Here is a 16,649-nt window from a genome sequence, read left to right on the forward strand (position 1 = left end):
ATCCCCTAGCCAGGGGACTTCCATATGCTGTAGGTGTGGCCCTAAAAAGCAAAAAAAAAAAAAACAAAAAAAACCCAAAAAACTTAGAATTGGTCTGTTTCAGATCTTTTCCCATAAAGAAAATTCAGGATTAAACTTTCAAGTTCTTATAATTAAATTTTCTGAAAAAAATTGAGTAAAATAAGGTTAATATACTTACCTCCTCATTAGCCTCAAAGCATTTGACAAATACACATTCTCATAATGACTTAACGATGTTTGTATTTTTTCACATGGATAAATTGTGTCTTTCCAACCATATTATTTTCTTCTAGAAAGCAGCAGTAATAAACATCTTTAAATATTTCTGTGTGTCTTTCTATCTATAATATTATAAAGAGTGAAGTAGGTATAAAAATCCATATTTACTATTAATTTTTTTCTGAAAACTCAACTAAAAGAAACTAAAGTTTTATGTCAAATTTTCTTCATGGGAAGAGATCTGAAATAGCCCAGTTCAACAATTTTGTTCTTGGAAGAGATGTTTGTAAGATGGATTATATTTAATGGCGTATGGACAGAGAGAGAGTTGGGGAGAGGGGAATAAAATAGGGGGAGAACTGATAAATGTGATAATTTTTTTCTTAATTCTTGAATAATCTCATGTTTAAATCCCTAAAATTTTCCTAAATTAAGCCACTGCACAGAATACAGTCTGTGCTAGATATGGTCATGACTTTGCAAAGAGATTACAATTTAGGAAATGACCTGTACTAAAATAATCTTATGCAGTCTACGATGAAGTACATGAGTCCCATTGTACCTGCTGTGAAATAATAAATAAATATATTGCTTTGCCCCCAATTCATGACACAGAACTCCTAAAACCCTTGTAATATGGTGACATTAAAGGCGTGGATCATAATATTCCAAAGCCAATAACGTGCAATGTGCATTTGGGGAAAGATGAGATGTCCTAATAGTTGATACAGAGGAAATAGATTGGAGAATAGTGGAATATAATTTATGAAAGGTACACAGTCAGGTGTTCTCAGCTTCAACCCCTATGTTTCTAAACCAGAGATAGTTGAACACCAGAATAGACAGGCAATTTATTTTTTCATGTGATTCTAAGAATACAAGCAAGAATTTGTGTTTTTTCACAAAAGAACACTATTACGGTTCCATTTATGTGAATAACTTAGAATAGTCAAATTCAAAGATACATAAAATAAAATGGCAGTTCCGGGATGGGGGAGTAGGAAGGAATGGGGAATTGTTGTTGAAGAGGTACAGAGTTTCAGTTTGGGATGATGAGGAAGATGTGGACATGGATAATGGTGATAGTTGCATGATATCGTGAATGTATTTAATGCCAGTGAACTGTACACTTAAAAAGGGTTAACATGGTAAATAAAAATATTAAGAAGAAATAGGAAAAGAGTTTGTCTTTAGGGCAGACTCTCACTTTAGTCAAGAAAGCACAATTTTGATGAGCCTTTTAGCAGTACAAATGGAAGGTTGTGCCACTATGAGTGTCGAAGATGCTTCAGACCTAGAAGGACCACATTTCCCTTCAATGAAGCCTTGCTCTTCAGAGGTGATTGTATATGAACTTATTTTTGACATCCTTTAACGGTAATTACTGTAGGAAGGAAGACACTGAATTTGTGGATGTAAAGATAAGGAGGAGAGAAGTCCTCTGCCCAGGATAATAAGTAGGCCCTAGCAGCATGGCCTCAAACCAGGGCTAATGAGAGAGATTGCTGGGAACCTCCAGGCGTAAAGCACAAATGCCTCCAGCAGGTCATCTCTAACTTCTTTGAGTTTTCATTTCTCTCTAGGACATTGTAATTTCTTAAGCTGTTATCAAGCCTCTGATATAGTTCATGATCCAGCAAGCTACAGCTCATGGGACGTTTTAGTCAAGTTTTTATCTGATCACAGCAATGCCTATTCATTTATGTATCACCTCTGGCTGTTTTCATATTCCAATCAGAGAGCTAAGGAGTTGCAACAGAGATTGACAGTATGGCCCACACAACGTAAAATATTGAATATCTGGTCCTTTAAGAAAAAGTCGGACCCAAAAACTTTGTCACAGATTCAAGTTAGTTGTGTTTGACAGGAAACTGGAGGGACCTTGTCCAAATGCACCAGAGGGGTACAGAGGTGATCTACAGGCAGATCTCAGGGCAGCAGTCAGAGTGAGCGTCATTGGTTGCCTTGGATTTGTAGAATGCGTAATCCAGGTCTCAGAAGAAGTCCTTGGGAGGGGACTGAACTTCCTGTCATCACTTAAAAGAGACCTTGGACCAAGCACAGAAACGAGTTATATAGTTGAGATTCCATGTAGGAATCTTTTGGCTTTTGGACTCAATCTGGGGCTAATCTCCATCCCTAAGGAGATCTGGGGATATGACCTCAGCATAACCTCTAAACAGTTGAATAAATGGAGCCACTTAAAGCACCAATACTATACAGGTGCACTGAATAATTACATCCCAAAGTGAAAAGTAAGTTGCTATTTCCCTCACAGATTCTTAAGTGGAGGGAAAGTGAAGGGAGGGGAGGAGGTAGGATGCACTTTTTGGAATAAGGATGTTTCAGGCATGGCACCAGATTATACAAAGCTGTGTAGGCTTTTCATGAACATTTCTTAAATTTTTTTAAGTCAAGATTTTAATTTCCCTAAAGAAGTGAATGAACCATAAACCATCTATTGTAGGCTGAATTTCTCTTTCAGAAAATGAAATTCTTCCTAGAGAGAGAAGAGAGGTATGTTTATATCCCAAGTCATCCCCACCCCGCTCCGCCCCCGGTGTAGCTGTGGGCACTCCCCTGTGCCTGGTGCTCAGATTTTGGCATCATCCATTGACCAGGCTTTGGAGGTCAGACTGCATTCCCCTGTCAGGGAGCAGAGTGATATCCTGAATTCTATTAGATCTGACTTTTTTATTGCCCAGAAAAACCTTCCATTGTTGTGTCATGCTCCAGCTGGTACAAACTCCTTCCTGGTCTCAGAGCAGGAAGCGCTCAGATGCTGAGCATGTTGTTACTCATTAGCAAAACTTCACTCTCTAGTCCCCCCATCCGAGAGGATAGGTTACTAGGAAATCTTTAACATGTGAATTAAATTCAACAAAGTTCACTCTTTTAAAAAAAATTGCTTAATCTCCAAGAACTGCAACCTTTAGCTGACCAAGTATTTTGAAATTCCAGTTAACATCCAAAGTTGAAAAGTAAGGCAATCTTTGGACTTAGCAACTACTGTTTTTAGAGCATTTGGGGTTCTACGTCTTCAGTATCTAATGCACATAATCTCTATGATACTGTCTTTATCTTTTTAATTCATCATTCATTTATTTATTCATATAGTTATTCTAGGGATGTTGAGTACTCAGTATGTGACAAACACTGTTCCGAATACAAAGATGAAAAAAGAATAGTTCCTTCAGGAAATCATATTTTTGGGAAAGACCCCCTGTTTAGATTGTGTTTTATTATGATTGTCATGAATAATGCCATTGTCATCAAAAACAAGATGGTACAGTAAGAATTTTTTTATGAATATTTTGACTCATAATAGATTTGAAGACACTTCACAAATTAATATTTTCAGAAATGTTTGACCATTACAGAATCTTTCTCAAGATTATTACCTTGAAGGATGTCACTGATTTGTGCATATTTAAATCTTCTTTAAAGTATTTTTGACGTGTTATTTTTGTTATAATATGCTAACATCTCTTACAGTCCTAGCATAGTGGCTTAGACAGACATCCAGTAAGCATTTCCCTGAATTTTAGATTTGGAAAGCATTTTTAGAAGTCAGCCAGTCCTGTGGTCCTTAATCTTTTTTTTTTTTTTTTTGTCTTTTTAGCTATTTCTTGGGCCGCTCCCGCAGCATATGGAGGTTCCCAGGCTAGGGGTCGAATTGGAGCTGTAGCCACCGGCCTACACCAGAGCCACAGCAACGTGGGATCCGAGCCGCGTCTGCAACCTACACCACAGCTCATGGCAACGCCGGGTCGTTAACCCACTGAGCAAGGGCAGGGACCGAACCCGCAACCTCATGGTTCCTAGTCAGATTCGTTAACCACTGCGCCACGACGGGAACTCCCTGGTCCTTAATCTTAATTGGGTTTTAGAGCACTTTGAAAATCGAATGAATACTGGGGAAATTTTTTCCCATTAAAAAAGCACATATTTACAAACACTCAGATTTTTGTATACAGTGTCAGGGGTTTGGTGGATTACCCTAAGTATCATCCATGAACTCCTCTGGGGTCACATGATCTAGTCTAGAGCTTCCATTTTGTAGTTGGTACAAGTCATTGCCATGAACAGGGATTGGAAAGTTAGAGCCCTGAGGCTAAATCCAGCTCATTTCTCCTTTTTGTACAACCTAAGAAGGGCTTTTACATTTTCAAATGGTTACATTTTTAAACAGCTATGTAAGAATCTTATATTATCTTCAATTTTGCCTCTCAGGCTTGCAAAACAACTATTTACTATGTAGTCTTTATAGAAAAAAAATTGCCAATATTTGGCCTGCAGTGATTAGAAAATATCTTCCAAATTATTCAGCCAATTACCAGAAAATAGAGGACAAGCATTCATACCACCAGATTTCTCATCCGTTGGTCTCTCATTACTCCTACCGATCAGTTAAAATATTGACTAATTGATCGATTTAAATCCAATAAAAAAAGAAAACGAGGAGTTGTAAATCTCAAGTACTTAAGAAATAACTTCTTAGATAAATAATTGGAAATTTGTATAGGAAGTTGAAATCCAGAGAACGAAGTGACCTGTCGAAAATCATATTGAAAATTTGTTAAAGGGGCAAGACTAAGCTCTCAAGCTCAGGTTGTTTATCACCAACTAATTTTTTTTGATTTGCATTATTTTCCATTTCGCATGTTTGAAATGTAACACTTCTTATGAAAAGGAAGTAATGGTATGGAAAGAACTTTGCACTTAAAGGAAAATTATTTGAACAGATGTTGCTGTTAATTCCTAATTAAATGATTTTTAAAGTTGTTTTCAGATTCCTCCTGTCACATAGTACTGTCAGTGTAGAATGCAAAGAATTATAATAACCATTATCACGCAGTCACATGTGCTATTTTGAATATATTCTTTTGGAAATTTCAAAGTACTTGATTGCTATTGATTGCTTTTTTTCTATCAGTTTGAGCTGCCAGAATGGTTTCAAACTACATATGGCAATATTTTCAAAAATAGTTAAAAGATTTTCATAATAAAACATGATAAAACTGCCTAAAAGATAAAATTTGAATAATGTCTAAAAGCAACACCAAATCCCCTAAAAACTTCTAGGATGTTTTTATCCAGAGTTCTTTTTTATTTTTTTGATAGATTCTAAAAATATAGTTGTCCATATTTAAGGGCTAATAAAATTACATCTCACCCTCAGAGCAGTATGTACTACACAGGAAGACTGGAACAATTCTTTCTGTAAAGGAGGAGCTGTGGTCAGAGTAAATAAGCTTGTTTCCTATAGTAAGACTCTCTGGAGATTCTGAATTAGAATTACGTAGGCAAGTCGGCCAAGCTCTCTTTCTGCATAACGTCTATTCGCGTGCCCTCTCCCACCCCAATTCTTTTGCACTTACCTGAACAAGCCAGATATCTCAGGGAAATGTGTGGAGTTAGGCTACCTGTCTGACATCCAAACAGGAATCTTTTCTAACAGCAAGGCTGCTTGGACACTTCCATGGTCTGCACACGCTCACAGGGCCTGGCCAGTTCACCAAGCAAAAGGAAGCTCGTGTTCAAAGTTCTGCAGAGAATCAACAGCAACCACAAAACCTCAAGACCATTTCAAACACTAGCGTTGAAAAACCAAGCTCAAAGATGAACAGTTCAAGTTGCAAAATTACAGGAAGGCCAACTGTAAAGAAATATTTTTTAAGGTTTTAGGACTATGATGAGAATCCATTAAAAAAAAACTATTCAAATTGGATTTTGTCGAGAGTGAGGAGGAAAAGACAGTGATATTATCAAAATGAAACAGAAGGTAACTGTGTGCTGTTTAGGGTGGAAGTATGCATATACAATATTTCCTTTCAGCAAATTTACAGAGTTGTACTGTACCCCATGGGGGACCTAGGACTCCAACTCTCATATTTTGATGATCAGCTCTGTAATTGATATATAATAGTGACTGTAATATGACACTAACATCAGCTCATTTATTTTATTTTTTTTTCTCAGATTTTTTTTCTTTTTTTTCTTTTTGCTTTTTAGGGCCACACCCGTGGCATATGAAAGTTCCCAAGCTAGGGGTCAAATCGGAGCTGTAGCTGCTGGCCTACACCACAGCCACAGCAAGTCCAGATTCAAGCCACATCTTTGACCTACACCACACCATGGCAATGCTGGATTGTTAACCCACTGAGCGAGGCTAGGAATTGAGCCTATGTCCTCATGGATACTTGTCAGTTTTGTTACCGCTGAGCCAAGATGGCAACTCCCATCAGCTTATTTAGTTAGAGTTAAGAACTTATTTATTATTTTTTTATTTTTAGGGCTGCACCTATGGCATATGGAAATTCCAGGCTAGGGGTCAAATCAGAGCTGCAGCTGCCAGCCTGCACCACAGCCACAGCAATGCGGGATCCAAGCCACATCTGCAACCTACATTACAGCCTGTGGCAATGATGCATCCTTAATCCACTGAGCAAGGCCAGTGATAGCACCCACATCCTCATGAATATTATCCAGGTTCTCAACCTGCTGAACCACACTTGGAACTCTGAGAGAGGTATTTGAACCAGAGTTTATTAGAGTGCCAGAGGAGGGGTGTGTGTTTGTTCATAGCCTCATTTTTTATACCCTTAACATTATCTTCAAAAGAAGCTATACGTACAATCATAAAGATATACTGCAAATATTGAAAGAAAAATAAGCTTCTAAATTATTCCGACTTGCTTGCCATTTTATGCAATAGTATACATTGACACTTTATAAATATAATTATCCTTGTAAATCACATAATACTGTATAGAAATCTGTGAGTTTAAAATGCTTATTTATTAAACATCAACATTTAAAATTCCGCTCCAATTTTTAAACTCTAATTTGAGATTTTTTCATTAAAAAAAAATTATGGGGAGTTCCCACTGTGGGGCAGTGGGTTAAAAATCTGACTGCAGCAGCTCAGGTTGCTACAGAGGCATGGGTTCAATCCCCAGCCCAGCACGGTGGGCTAAAGGATCTGGCATTGCTGCAGCTGTGGTGTATGCCGCAGCTGTGGCTCGAATTCGATCCCTGGCCTGGGAACCTCCATATGCCGTGGGTGCAGCCATAAAAGAAAAAAAATTATGAGACCATCAAACTTACACCATCCCTAAGTTCTTGATAATTTAAAAGCCCTAATTAGAATTATAATTGTGCTTATTTCAGATTATTTCTGGTCTCCTTTGCAATGCTGGAACACTAATATACTAGGCAAATATTTTGCAGTTCTTCTTTCTTATTGTTCACACTTCTCATTTCAAACATAATGTTGTAAATTCACCTAGCTTTGTTTTTTCAATTTCAAAGGAAGGACTCTACTTCTGGAAAGTCTTCAATTTCAGCAGATGTGCACTCCTTGTGTCATAGGAATAAAAATGTTATGTGCTTGAAAATAATTCAGGCTGAAGGAATTTCAGTAATGGTAGAGAAGACTGGTACAGATGAATCCACCTTCTGAGAACAACTTAAAAAATTGTATAGAATATAAATCCCACTGGCTTGAATGCTTTAGAAAGCTGGCAAGGCAGTGAAGGCCTGAAGAAATATCCAGAGGAGAAAAACAAAGGTGAACCTGATTGATTCTTTTTTTTTACTCAAGGTACTCCTATTTGTAACTGGCCACTGAGAAGCAGAGAATCAAGCAGAAAAGGGTAGCAAGGAAGCTAGAAGTGAAGGATTTTTGAGTTAGGGGCCACAATTAGAGCCCAGAAATCACCAAAGATGTTGTGCCTTTATAGTCACCTTAAGCTTTCAGGTTGGACCCCTGCAGGGTACACCTAAGGAGAAGGTATGAACTAGAAATACTGTGCAGTCACAGGATCGAAGCTCAATTCAAATCAACTAAATTAAGAGATAATTAGATAATCATCAAACAGATTAGGGGATTCACCACATTATATGTCCAACCTCAAACAAAAGTAATCTCTGAAGGATGATAACACAATACAGATCAGCAAATTTGCTTTCAAATGTTTTTATGCACAATGTCCAAATTTCACTAAATATTAGCAGGCATGTCATAGTATAAGACTAAAAAACCCAAACTATGACAATAAATAGGAAATTGAAACAGATGTATGAGAAGATATGGAATTAAAGAACTTTAAAATAACCGTGATTCATAATTTGAAGAAATAGATGAAATATAGAGGATTTTGTATTTTATACCAGAATCTATCTTTTAAAAATCAAATAGAAATTCCTAAATTGAAAAATAACTAATATTAAATAACCAATTGCTGGAGGATAATAGCAGATTAGACCCAGAATATGAGAATTAGAATAGGTCAGAAGAAGACATCAGATTGATGAACAGAGGAGGGAAAAAAAGGCAGAAGAAAAGGGCCAATTTTTTTTAATGTAAAGGACATAGGGAAAAGTTCTATCATACTCATAATTGATGTCCTAAAAAGAGAGAAGAGAAATAATTGGGCAAAACCAATATTTAAAGAGGTAATAAAATTTTAAATTATATAATTTTTAAAAGACATAGATTCAAGAAGTGCTATGTCTCTCAAACAAGATAGAAATGAAGAAAACTCACACCTAGCTACATCTAGAAAAATTGCTAAAAATCAAAAAAAGAAGAAAAAAAATCTTAAAATCAATTAGAAAGGGGAAATTACTTTTAAATGAGCAACATAAGAGTAAAAACAAATTTCTCAACAATGGAAACCAAAGGAAATGAAAAAACACCTTCACAGTTGTGAAAGAAAATAACTGCCAACCTAAAATTCTTTATTCAATGAATGTGTTAATTATCTTGAAGACAAACTATGACATTTCCAGACAAACAAAAACTAAGATAATTTGTAATCTACAAACATGAACTAATGGAATTAATAGAAGGAATTGCTCAGGAAGAGCAAAAGTGTACCACAGGCAGAAGGAAAACAATTTCAATAAAATGATCAAATGATTTTAAAAGCCATGATTTACCAAAATTGCCTAAATGCCTCAAGACAAAATATAAAATACAAATAGTTTAGTATGTATTAAAAGTTTGAATCTATAACTAAAATCCTTTGAAAAAAATTTTCCAAGCCTGGCAGTTTTATTAGAGAATTCCTCCAAACATTTAGATAAAATCAACCTTATATATACTAATCCAGAGCACAGAAAAAGAGGGAAACTGTCCCAAATCATATTTTGAGGTCATCATAACTTTGGTAGCAAATACTGGTAAGAACACTACATTAAAGGATTTTAAAGGAGGCTACACTTTCATTTATAGAGACAAAAATTCTTTCACAAAGTATTAGCAAAGCAAATCCAGTGATTTGTAAAAATGATGATGCATTATGGCTAGGTGACAGTTATTCCAGGAGGGCCAGATGGTATCATATGTGAAAATCTATACTGCAACGCACCACATAAACAGAATCAAGGAGAAAAATCAATCATCTTAAATAGAGGTAAAAAAATCATTCAATACAATTAAATATCCGTCTATGATTTTAAAAAAGAAAACCTACAAACTAAGAAGAGAAGGGTGCTTACATGACATCATATCATAGATGTCATGCTTCAATGAGAAATATTGAAAGCTTTTCTCTTGATATCAGGTATAAGTCAAGGGTAACTTCTGACCATTAGAATATTATTCAACATTGTATTCTAATCTAGGATCTATCTTAACCTGGTATGATGAGGCAAGACAAAGTATAAGTATTGAAAAGTAGAAATAAAACGGCCTCTATTTGCAAGAGCCCTGATTTTATATATTAAAAATTCCAGAGACTATACATTCACATTAATAGAATAAATTTGTTAATTTAGTGAAGTGGGTAATAGTTATATGCTAATTTGCAAAAATCAATTGCATTTCACATTTGCAACACAAAAGCAGAGAATACGGTTTTTTAAAATAATGCTATTTAAATTAGCATCAGAGAACATTAAAATAAATCTAACAGAAGGTGGATAAGTTTTCCATGTAGGACAATATAAAACATTGAGGGGAATTAAAGAAGAACTCAGTAAATGGAAGAATACACAATGCTTTCCGATAAAGAGATGCAGTACTGTAAAGATGTCAGTTCTTCCCCTAAACTGCCTATATTCAATGTGTTTCTAATCAAAATCTTAACAAGTGTTTTCATGAAAATTGACAAACTGATTTGAATATTTATACAATAATATGAAGAGTGTGCAATGTCAATAACAGTGGAAAAAAGACATATTTGAAAATTTAAAATTACCAGATATCAAGATTTATTTTAAATCTGTAATAATTCAGACAATATGGTATTGGCACAATAATACACAAATAGACCAATGGAAGAGTAATAGAGTTCACAAATTAATCTACATATATATGGATACTTATATTAAAAAAAATGTCAGTGCAGAACAGTGGGACATAATCTTTTCTATAAGTGAGGCTGTGTCAATTGGAAATTTAATTAAAAGAAAAAAATGAATCTTGATGCCTTACCTCACTCTATTAAAAAAAAATCAGTTCCAGATGGAGAGCTGATCTAAATGTCAAAGGTACAATAACATTTCTAGAAAATAACAAAGAAGAATATCTTTATAACCTCGGGGATTGGAAAGATATTTTTAAGGGTACAAACCCACTAACCCTTAAGATAATGATAGGTTAAAGTATGTTAAAATAAGATTTTATGCCCAGCAAAGATGTCATCGAGAGAATAAAAGGGCAAACCATGAAGTGGGAGAAGATTTTTGTAGTTTATATAACTGACAGCAGATTCATATCAAATATACATATATAGAAAAAGACATGATACAACAAGGTTAGTATCATCTGTGAAGTTACACAAAGCACATGAATAGAAATTTGCAAAAGATTTCCCAATAAACCCATAAAATGTTGATCATCCTTACTAGCAATTTGGGAACTGCAAATAAAAACTACAGTGGAGGAGTTCCCGTCGTGGCGCAGTGGTTAACAAATCCGACTAGGAACCATGAGGTTGCGGGTTCGGTCCCTGCCCTTGCTCAGTGGGTTAACGATCCGGCGTTGCCGTGAGCTGTGGTGTAGGCTGCAGACGTGGCTCGGATCCCGCATTGCTGTGGCTCTGGCGTAGGCTGGTGGCTACAGCTCTGATTCGACCCCTAGCCTGGGAACCTCCATATGCCGCGGGAGCGGCCCTAGAAAAGGCAAAAAGACAAAACAAAAAAACAAAAAAACAAAAAAACTACAGTGGAATACCACTAACTGTACCCCAGATAGTGGAAATTTAAGAGACTCACAATATGAAGTTTTGCAGAGGGTGTAGAGTAAATACAATTTTCATATACTGATTCAGGGAGTGGAAATGTGGCACAACTAAATTGTTACTTCTCAGGATGAGCATACACATATCTCATGAACTAGAAACTATATACCCAAAAGAAAATGCATATGTATGTGTATTTAAAAAGTTACAATAATGTTTGCAACAGTTTTAAATAATAGCAAATGAAATCTGAAACATTCTAGATGTCAAACAAAAATAAAATATATTATCAAAAAAATACCTGAGATGGGAGTTCCCATCGTGGCGCAGTGGTTAGCGAATCCGACTGGGAACCATGAGGTTGCGGGTTCGGTCCCTGCCCTTGCTCAGTGGGTTAACGATCTGGCGTTGCCGTGAGCTGTGGTGTAGATTGCAGACGCGGCTCGGATCCTGCGTTTGCTGTGGCTCTGGTGTAGGCCGGTGGCTACAGCTCTGATTCGACCCCTAGCCTGGGAACCTCCATATATCATGGGAGCAGCCCAAAGAAATAGCAAAAAGACAAATATATATATATATATATATATATATGAGATGATGGAGTTCCCATCATGTTGCAGCGGAAATGAATCTAACTAGGAACCATGAGGTTTCGGGTTCGATCCCTGGCCTTGCTCAGTGGGTTAAGGATCCGGTGTTACCTTGAGTTGTGGTGTAGGTTGCAGACATCACTGGAATCCTGCGTTGCTGTGGCTCTGGCTTAGGCCAGCAGCTGTAGCTCTGATTGGACCCCTAGCCTGGGAACCTCCATATGCCATGGGTGTGGCCCTAAAAAAGCAAAAAAAAAAAAAAGTGAGATGAATAGAATTGCTCTTGCTGTGAACATGAATGAATACATACATGTAAAAACATATGAATTTTGCAAGCGGTGTATTAATAAAAAGAGGCCAGACACAAAATAATTCACTGTGTGGTAACACTTATATAAAGCTTAAATACTGGCAAAACTGACATATTTTAAGTCAGGTAGTCCTTACCTCTGGGACAAATGGGAGGAGTAAATGAAAGAAGGGGACTTCCGTACTATCTCCTGATCTAGGTGGTTGCTCCTAGTAATTTATCTGTGTACTTTTGTAACTTATGTACTTTTATGTCTATACTTTATACTGAAATAATAGAAGTTTATTTTAAAAATATGACCCACATTGGAAATTCAGTGCTATATGTGATGTAACACTAATTATTTTCGTAGTTCTGTTATTTCCAAGTAAGAATTCAGCCAACATTCTCTTTCTTCCATGAGGCTTCAGATGGAATGTCTTCCTTTTCAGAATTTCCTGCATACTCCTGCTTATTTTCTTGGATAGCTAACACATCCTCTTCCTCACTTTGTAGTATGTTTGGTCAGTGCTTCATCTCCACTGAAATAAGTGCCAGAAGAATTAACTCCAAATCTATATTCAGAGGTCATTAGGAAAAAATTTGCATGTGGCATTTGTGAGCTTCCAGCTCTTACCTATTAAGTCAATGTGAGAAGCAAACTCTGGCTAAACTCTGCTGCAGGTCTTCAGAATCATCTTAGTGACATAAATGATTGCCAATATTGGGAACCAATATAAAAAATATGGCTGGTGATGAAACCATGTCGAATATTTAAAGAGCAAGGGAGGGATCTGTGAAGCACAGAAGCTCAGTGTTTGAAGCTATGCACTGATGCTGGAAATACCCTTCCAAGTAATGATCCAGTCACTACCTGTTCATTGGCAGCTCCAACACTTAATCATTACTTACTAGCTGAATGGTCTCACTATACCACCTGCCCACATGTTCAATTCCCCCTATACCACAGAGAGAAAGCGCAATCCTTTTTCTACACAACAGCACTGAAAGTTCTGATGACCTTTGACTAGTGGGCTCTGAGTCTTCTCTTCTCCATACCCAGAGCTGTGTTCTCTTAAAACAATACTCACATGGTGTGGTTCTGAGCTCCCCCACCCTCCTAGTCACTCTGCTTTCAATATCCTTCAGTTTATTTAACTTCCTCTTTCTTAGGGTTTATCCAGAATACCTTCAGTGTGCTCTGACCTGTGAAATACTGTCTCTTTGTTATGTGATGCTTTCTTTAAGAGCTGCCTGCAAGCACATCTTCCACCATCCTGTGCTGTTAGATCTATGAGAAGACCCTTGTATTGATTCTTACTAAACTATTTTGCTCTGGGTTTTTCCAGAATTTTTGCATCCTAAACCTATCACTACATCTTCATTCAAGATGTCCAACAGAACAGAATGGATATTTAAGATCTCTATCAGTCACCTGAACACTTCCACTTGGGCACCAGTCCATTCATTTGTGTCCTAGAACTGTTCTCCAGATATCATACATTTTGTGCTTCCAGCAGCAACCTTGCTGCATGACTGCTTGAAAACCACATAACCTATGTCTAAGGAATATTGATCAGCTTCATTTTGGTGACTTGTCACGATATCCCTGTCACAATTTAACCTTCTAGCCACACGAATTAGCATGTGGACTCTGTACTCATAGTACCACAAGGATTTGGAGCTTTATCTATGTTCAAGTTCCTCCCTTTCACCTAGTAAACTTGTGTTCTTAGAAAAACCATACAGACTTTCTGAGCCTTCTTTTGCTAATTAAGACAATGGGTTCATTGCCAAGGCTTCTACTGTATCATTTTGTTTCAATTTGTTTGTTTTAACGTTCATGAACTTGGTCTAAAGTAGCACGTTTCCTGTAAAGTATTCCATGAATTTCAAACTCCACATAAAGAGTGTTCTAAAACAGAGACCATCAAACACCCCCATTAGCGTAGAGACCTGAGGATTTTTACTATTTAGTTCTTTGAGACATTATATTAAGTTATTAAAAAAAAAAGTCAGCACCTGTGAAGAAATACTGTTATATGAGAAGGTGATGATGGCAACAGAGGTGGCCAGGATGATGATGATGATGATGATGATGATGAATCAAATCGAGGCTCCCACCTTGCAGTCTACAGCCATAATACTCCTCTTGTTGGAATAACTAATAATACTCACCTGGCTTCTCATAATATGGGCAATCCTATTTATATGCATGTCAGGCTATTATAAGGCATTTCAGGACAGTTGCTAGGGTGACAGTTGAATTTTATGGTAAAACATAAATGTACCCCAAAACCATACTTCCTTTCAGCTAGGGACTAGTTTCAAGGCCTATGCATTTCTTAAGAAACAAGCTGCATGTTGCCATTTTAAAAGCAAAGCTTGTCTTTCTAGAAGCAGAGCATCAGCCCTTGTGCTGTGGGAGACCACACCCCTAAAATAGAAATCTAATGGTATTTTGACTTAGATGCTAAGTCTTAAAACATGGGGGAAGAATTCAGTTTTTAAATGTATTCACTGATATATTCTCTCTCTCTCTCTCTCTCTCTCTCTCACACACACACACACACACACACACACACACACACACACACACACACACACACTCCCCAAATACATCTAGCAACTGGATCACCAATAATTTTTATTCCAGGCTAAGCCAGGCCAGCACCTAATCTAAACTTCACACATCCTGACCCTGTTTACAGAAATAGTCTTGGACTTTTTCTCTTGACTTCAACTTCTTGCCTCATAATCCATTTTTACCTATACTCAGCTCCTGACTGTTTGGCTTTGTCTTCCCCTCTGTGGATCTGTGCTTGCCCCCTGTAGCTGAAGGTAGATGTGGTTTCTTTAGTTCCAAGAAGCCTTCCCACCTGATGGAGCCCTATCCTGGAACTCATCATCACTGATGATTTCCTTGGTACCCTACATTCACTCTTCAAGTGAGAGGTTCAGAGAGTTTTCCTGAGAATGACCAGCTGTTGCCAGAGAAGTTTAGGAGGCAATTACAATGGACCTTACCTTGTGCAGTCCCTAAAGTTTCACTCTAATTGTTAAAAAAACTACCCAAGTTTTCTGTTTATTTAACATTTTGGTCTCAATTATCTATGTGGTCACTGCCATCTCCAGAGTACATTTTTTCTTGAAGGATGAATTTATTAATTTATTCAGTGAATTCTTATTGAACCAGGCATCATACCTAACAGCATAGCTAGAGAAGCTGCCCACTAGTTTGATTCCACCTTTGCTGGGGAACCTGTCACCTCCTGTGGAACGTCACTTCGTCACATTGGCCAGCACTCTGCTAGGCAGTGTCTTTTTATCGTTTAATTCCTTCACCTTGGTGTGCAAGTCTTCTCATTCACACACTTGCTCTCACTTGCTATCATTCCCAACGTGGACACCAAAACCTTTATTTCTCTATCATAATAGACTCATTTGTTTAATCCAGTATTCGTATTTTGTGTACAGTTCAACAGAAGACGATGCATTAAGGACTATGACTCACCTACTACCTACTGACCAAAACTTAGCATAATAGCGCAAAACACACTATATTCACTCAATAAATGATGGCTTAGTGGGTGGATGGGTTGATGGATGAATGGATGCTTAATATGCCAAGCAGATCCTAATAATTTTATATACAATAAATAAACCCTGGAGGTATAATGTACGTCATGGTAGAAATAGTTAATACTATATCGTATATTTGAAAGTTGCTAAGAGAGTAAATCTTTTTTTTTTTTTTGTCTTTTGTCTTTTTAGGGAGCATATGGAGGTTCCCAGAATAGGGGTCAAATTGGAGCTGTAGCTTTTGGCCTACATCACAGCCCACGGCAACTCCAGATCCTTAACCCACTGAGCAAGGCCAGGGATTGAACCTGCGTCCTAATGGATGCTAGTCAGACTTGTTTCTGCTGAGCCATGACGGGAACTCCCTAAGAGAATAAATCTTAAATGCTTTTTTCTCAAGAAAAAGAAAACTTGTAACTATGTGTAGTAATGAATGTTAACTAGATGTACTGTTGCAATTACTTCAAAATATATGCAAATATCAAATCATTATGTGGTACACCTGAAATTAATACAGTCTTATATGTCAATCTTAAAATATTATCTCCTCAGCGACTCTAGTGGGTGGAAATCAGTCTCATTTTACAGAGGAAAAGAAAAACTCAGAAATATTTTGATAGGAGTTCCCATTGTGGCAAAGTGGAAACAAATCTGACCATCCATAAGAATGTGGGTTCAATCCTTGGCCTCACTCAATGGGTTGGGGATCCGGCATTGCCGTGAGCTATGGTGTAGGTCGTGGATGTGGCTTGGATCCCG

The 16,649-nt window shown here is 37.1% G+C and overlaps 1 protein-coding gene across 1 annotated transcript in view; it reads right to left on the reverse strand.

Annotated features, from left to right (window-relative positions):
* LOC100521938 (probable G-protein coupled receptor 141) overlaps positions 1–6,286 on the reverse strand; it is a 50,925-nt gene extending 44,639 nt beyond the window's left edge. Inside the window, exon 1 of the mRNA XM_005673242.3 lies at positions 5,622–6,286. The gene's annotated coding sequence lies outside the window, so the exon portion shown is untranslated. The remainder of the gene's footprint in view (positions 1–5,621) is intronic.

Source organism: Sus scrofa, chromosome 18 (assembly GCF_000003025.6).
Source record: "Sus scrofa isolate TJ Tabasco breed Duroc chromosome 18, Sscrofa11.1, whole genome shotgun sequence".
NCBI lineage: Eukaryota > Metazoa > Chordata > Mammalia > Artiodactyla > Suidae > Sus > Sus scrofa.